We start from the raw sequence: 6253 nt of genomic DNA, 5'->3' as shown, positions 1-6253 counted from the left end.
TTTTCCAATGTCAAGTATCATTTCCTTAGACCATGAGATTGTGCAACTCCCGGATACCGTAGGAGTGCTTTGGGTGTGCCAAACGTCACAACGTAACTGGGTGCCTATAAAGGTGCACTACGGGTATCTCCGAAATGTCTGTTGGGTTGGCACGAATCGAGACTGGGATTTGTCACTCCGTATGACAGAGAGGTATCTCTGGGCCCACTCGGTAATGCATCATCATAATGAGCTCAATGTGGCCAAGGGGTTGATCAGGGGATCATGCATTACGGTATGAGTAAAGTGACTTGCCGGTAACGAGATTGAACAAGGTATTGGGATACCGACGATCGAGTCTCGGGCAAGTAACGTACCGATTGACAAAGGGAATTGTATACGGGATTGATTGAATCCTCGACATCGTGGTTCATCCGATGAGATCATCGAGGAGCATGTGGGAGCCAACATGGGTATCCAGATCCCGCTGTTGGTTATTGATCGGAGAGGCGTCTCGGTCATGTCTGCATGTCTCCCGAACCCGTAGGGTCTACACACTTAAGGTTCGGTGATGCTAGGGTTGTAGAGATATTAGTATGCAGTAACCCAAAAGTTGTTCGGAATCCCGAATGAGATCTCAGACGTCACGAGGAGTTCCGGAATGGTCCGGAGGTAAAGATTTATATATAGGAAGTCCAGTTTCGGCCATCGGGAAGGTTTCGGGGGTCACCGGTATTGTACCGGGACCACCGAAAGGGTCCTGGGGGTCCACCGGGTGGGGCCACCTATCCCGGAGGGCCCCATGGGCTGAAGTGGGAGGGGAACCAGCCCCTGGTGGGCTGGTGCGCCCCCCCCCCTTGGGCCTCCCCTGCGCCTAGGGTTGGGGGCGCCCCACTTGGCTTGGGGGGCAAGCCACCCCCCTTGGCCGCCGCCCCCCCCCCCCTAGATGGGATCTAGAGGGGCCGGCGCCCCCCCCCAGGGCCCCTATATAAAGAGGAGGGAGGGAGGGCTGCGCACCCTAGCCCCTGGCGCCTCCCTCTCCCACCCGTAACACCTCTCCCTCTCGTTGGTGCTTGGCGAAGCCCTGCCGAGACCCTGCTGCATCCACCACCACGCCGTCGTGCTGCTGGATCTCCATCAACCTCTCCTTCCCCCTTGCTGGATCAAGAAGGAGGAGACGTCTTCCCCAACCGTACGTGTGTTGAACGCGGAGGTGCCGTCCGTTCGGCGCTAGGATCATCGGTGATTTGGATCACGACGAGTACGACTCCGTTAACCCCGTTCACTTGAACGCTTCCACTCGCGATCTACAAGGGTATGTAGATGCACTCCTATTCCCCTCGTTGCTAGAATACTCCATAGATTGATCTTGGTGATGCGTAGAAAATTTTAAATTCTGCTACGATCCCCAACACATCTAGGATGTTGTATTGCACTCGGCTGGCCATGAGCTTGATGGCCTCCAGTGAAGGCACCGACGAACTCATGACACAGGTCCGACCAAGAAGAAATGGAATCCGCCGGCAAGTGCATCAACCAAGACATGACATCGGGTTTCAGGGCCAACGGAAAGTAATTGGCATGCACCTTATCGTCACGAGCTCTAGCGGCTTGCATCGCGATGGTGTAGATGCTGAGGAACTCTGACGGATGGGTCTTGATGTTGTACTTCTCGCCGACGTCGGGCTTGAACGTGCAGTGGGACGGCCACTAGAACTGTCGCAGCTCACGGGTAAAGGCTGGGCAACCCACCTCGTAAGGTAGGCCGCCCGAGCCTCCCGGTGTTGGGTGGTCCATAGCGGGCCCCACCCGCTTATCTGACTGGTGGCGTGTATCGCGCCGGTGCTCGATGGTGGTTCGAGCGTCTTCATGGGCTCGCTCCCGAAGAACTTGGCGCTGGTCGCGATGGGTCCGTGGGTCGGACGATGCTATGGAAATGTTATCACAAGCGTCATCGCGACGGATCGACACCCGCAGTGCCTGGCGTGGAGGAGTAGAGTGCACCGTGGCCGCAGCACCCTCGGCCCCTCCACCGCTGGCGTGCGGTGGTTCGATGGAACGCCGGCCTGAGGGCCCCGCTGGTCATGGCTCGTCTTTGTTGGCGACGCCGACGAGGCTCCGGATGGTGGCTCTCCACTCGTTGAGCTTTTCCACGGCAGGAGGAAAGTCGAGGAGCAGCTGCGCGCGCGCCAAAGCTTCTGCTGGCGTGGGCGGCGGCGAAAGCTGCGTGGACCGTGACGCGCTCCGACTTCTAACCACGTTAGAAGGAGCTCTATCACGGCCTGGCGGCTGCACGCCATTTTCGCCAGCACTTCGACGGGTATGCTGGCCTCCTTCGCCTCGCGAATGATGCAAGGGACTCTTCCCACGGCGGCGTCCGGGGTCACCAGCGTGGTGACGCTGCTCGTCGCACACACCGTGGGAAGAGCGCGTTGTGGGCGCCGGCGTAGGCGTCTTGGAGGTTGCTGCACTACCCGTAGGTGGCACAGCGCCACCCCTGGAGGGCCCCGCGCCTCCTGCGGGGGGCCCAGCTCCGTCCTTGGGTTCGGCGACGTGCGGCCCGTCGTCTTGTGCACGAACGATGCCGCTCACCAAGTTCTGACTGCCAGAGCGATGTTGGTGCTCGCGGGACGCACCTCGGGTTCTGTTCGCGATCGGCCCGCTGCTCGCCCGCACCGGTGCGGGCCGTCCGGCTCCGGATGAAATGATCACCGTGATCGTCTTCTTCTTGGGAGCCATGGCGATGAAGAACTGCTAGGCTAACCGCCAGACCGGATTTTCACAACTGCGCCCCCTACCTGGCGTGCCAAAGATTTCGGGGGAAATCGACACCTATGGAATCACTGGGATCCCTTGTACGGTTGGCGGGTGCGAGGTTGTGCAAAGAGCGGGTCTGACAGGAAGCACACGGATCGTTTACCCAGGTTCGGGCCGCGGAGATGCGTAACACCCTAGTCCTGCTTTGGTGGATGTATTTGAGTGTTCCTGTGTTCTTGAGCTAGGTACGGGGTGCTACTTGCCCAAAAGATCCGAATCTCTCTCCTGGACGCCTCGGGCCTCCTTTTACAGGCAGAAGGGGTTGCCACAGTGGCACACAGGAGGTGGAAAGGTGTACAGTGGATGAGTCTATACTCTGGCACCATCGGGCAAACGCATTTAATGCGCTGCCGACGTGCCCCCCTCGCTTTATCGGGGACGGCAAGGAAGCATGTCCCAGCTGTCGCCGCCTCGCCTGGCTTCGACACGCGTCCAAGCTGACGAGGCGTCGCGGCGCCATGTCGGCTGGCTGCTAGGCTGGCGCGGTGGTGGAGCCTTCATGAAGGCCTGCATGCTACCACGCAGGTGCTAGCTGGGTCGGTGTAGAGGCCGCTCGTCGCCACGCAGGTGCCTGCCCAGCTGGTTGAGCTAGCAGCTGCACGGGGACGGCGGTGGAATTTTGGCAGGTGCGGGCCTGGCTGTGGCCCCGCTGATGCCCTCGGCAAGGGTCTTGCCGTGGCGTCGTGGTCGTCCCCGGCAAGAATCTTCCCGTGGGTCTTGTGGATTTCCTCGGCCAGGATCCTGCCGGGGGTCGTCGTCTTCTGGTCCTCATCTGATCTTGTGTGTTTATGATCTTGACGAAGATCTGCATGCCACCATAGAGGCGCTTCCCGAGCTTTGGTTCCAATGTAGTTGGTTGGTGGTGTTGGAACCCGCGGGCAAGTTGCCCCGGCAAGGCTCTTGCCGGGGCCGCGGAGGCCTCCCTGACAAGGGTCTCGTCGGGGGAGTCCACCTCGCCCCTTTGCTCTTTTGTGTTTCTTGGTCTTGGCGTTGCCTCTGGTCACCTTGTGCTCTGGCTCCTCTCTTCTGCTCTGCTAAGTGTGGCCGTGGGCGCGGCTCCGACTGTCCGTGTGAGCCCCTACTTTTGTACACCGATAGTTACTTTGACTAGATCATCGAAGGCGCTCGTTGCTGCGCCCATTCATGTTGGTGCTATAATGTTAGTGATTCATTCAATTATATGTAAGGGTGGTATTTTAATCATATGGTGCTATTATCACCCAATACGCAAGGGAAGCATTTAAATCATAGAAATATATGTTTTTTGCCTGAATTTTAAAACCTGAAATTTATGGTGGTTTTGTTCCTATTTATGTTGACATGAGAATGTTAGAAATTGATGGGAAAAATCTAAGTTGATTAGTATTATTATTAGGGATATGTTAGATGGTAAGAAGGCTAGTAACAGTTTGATTTTTCATAAGAACAACAAGGGTTCTCGACCACATAAGGGGGAGGAGGCAAGCAAGGTAAATAAAGTATGGGTACTAATGGCTGGCAATTATTGCCCACAACACTGTAAACACACCGCTATTTGTAAGTGCACTTAGCGCCCCTTAGTGATTTTGGTGTATTGAAAAAACAAATTTTTAACACGCGACATCTTTTGAGTTTAGTAAAAAAAGTATTATCGTAAATAAATTGAATACATGAAACAAATATGAACATTGTTTGAATACGTGAGTTTTTTAAAAGGCTTACATTTTTTGCATCTGTGAACAATTTGTGAAACTCCAAACAAAATTTGGAAAAGGCAAATATTTTTTCAAATTTGTGAATTTTTTATTTATGAACTAAAAATGAATACAAGAACATTTTTTGAACTTCTGAACAATTTATAAAAATTACAAACTTTTTGTAAATTCCTGAATATTATTGGAATTTCTGAATAAAATTTAGAAAGTGGATTTTCCTTGAACTTTGAAAAACTTACGAAAAACACAAACATTTTGTTGAAAAAATAGAAAAAGTAAAAGAAACAAAACATAGAACAAAGAAAATGAAACAGAAAAAAAAAACGGTTCAGGAACCTCCAAGAAGGTTGCCAGAACCGGTAGAAACCAGTACAGACCTAACATGGGTTATCCCACTAGGTCGCTCGCTCGCTCGCTTGGTCGACAACTTGACGCAGCCAGCTTTAATTAGGAAATTTGCAACAAGAGAGCAACACCCTTGTACTACAGCATAACAATGTCCTTTATTTCCCCTTAACAAATCTCATGGTAGCTCTCCAGCACCAGCGCCAACTTTGACCCTTCCAGTTGCTGCATGACACGATTAGATAACAAAGATACATATATTAGGTGATCTGGGAGCCATCACGATGCACGATTTAACTGATCTCTCAGACCCACCCTTCTAAAATTGAATGATATAACAGGAGAGGACATGCATGCCCATAAAGAACAACAATTTTTGAACATGTGACATTATTTTGAATTTAGAAAGAAAATGTTACCGAGAACAAATTGAATACTTGAAACAAATACGAAAATTGTTTGAATACGTGCCAAAAAATTTAAAAGGCACGCATATTTTGCATCTGTGAACAATTTTTACAACTCCAAACAAAATTAGGAAAAGGCAAATACTTTTTACAACTTTTTAAAAAAATTCTATGAATGAAAAATGAAAAAAAACAATTTTTGAACTTCTGAACAAGTTTTAAAAAGCACAAACATTTTTTAGTTCCCAAATATTATTGGAATTTGAACAAAATTTACATTTTTCCTTGACCTTTTGAATAACTTATGGAAAACACAATCTTTTTGTTGATAATGACGAACATTTTTCGAAAAACACAAACATTTTCTTGAAAATAAAAATAGAAAAAGAAAAAGAAACAAAACAAAGAACAAAAAAAGGAAAAAGAAAAAAAGAACCGAAAAAGGAAAAAACCCGGTTTTGGAACCTCCTAGAAATTTCCCAAAACCGATAGAAATCAGTACACACAACGTATGCGAAGGACCTAAAATGGGCTGACCTACTACTTCGCCCGCTGGCTTGGTCGACAACTTGATGCAACGAGTGTCAATTAGGAAATCCGCAACAGAGAGCGATACCCTTGTACTAGAGGAGAACAACGTCCTTGGTTTTCCCTTAATAAATCTCACGATAGCCCTCCAGCGCCTTCGCCAACTTTGACCCTTCCAGTTGCTACATGCCACTATTAGATAGCAAAGATACATACATTAGGTGAGCTGGACGCCATCACGTTGCACGATTTAATTGATCTCTCAGACGCACCCTACTAAAACTGAATGATGTAATATGAGAGGACATGCATGCACACAAAGAACAAAGTTTTTGAACATGCGTCATTTTTTGAATTTAGTAAAAGAAATGTTACCAAGGACAAATTGAATACCTGAAACGAATCTATACCCCTATATAGTGTGCGAATAACTTTGAAAGGTGGTCGTTGGATGAAGCTAATCCGACGGTGCAGAGATGGCAA

The sequence above is a fragment of the Triticum urartu genome, chromosome 7, assembly GCF_003073215.2.
Source record: "Triticum urartu cultivar G1812 chromosome 7, Tu2.1, whole genome shotgun sequence".
Lineage (NCBI taxonomy): Eukaryota > Viridiplantae > Streptophyta > Magnoliopsida > Poales > Poaceae > Triticum > Triticum urartu.
Note: the sequence above shows the minus strand (reverse complement) of the source record.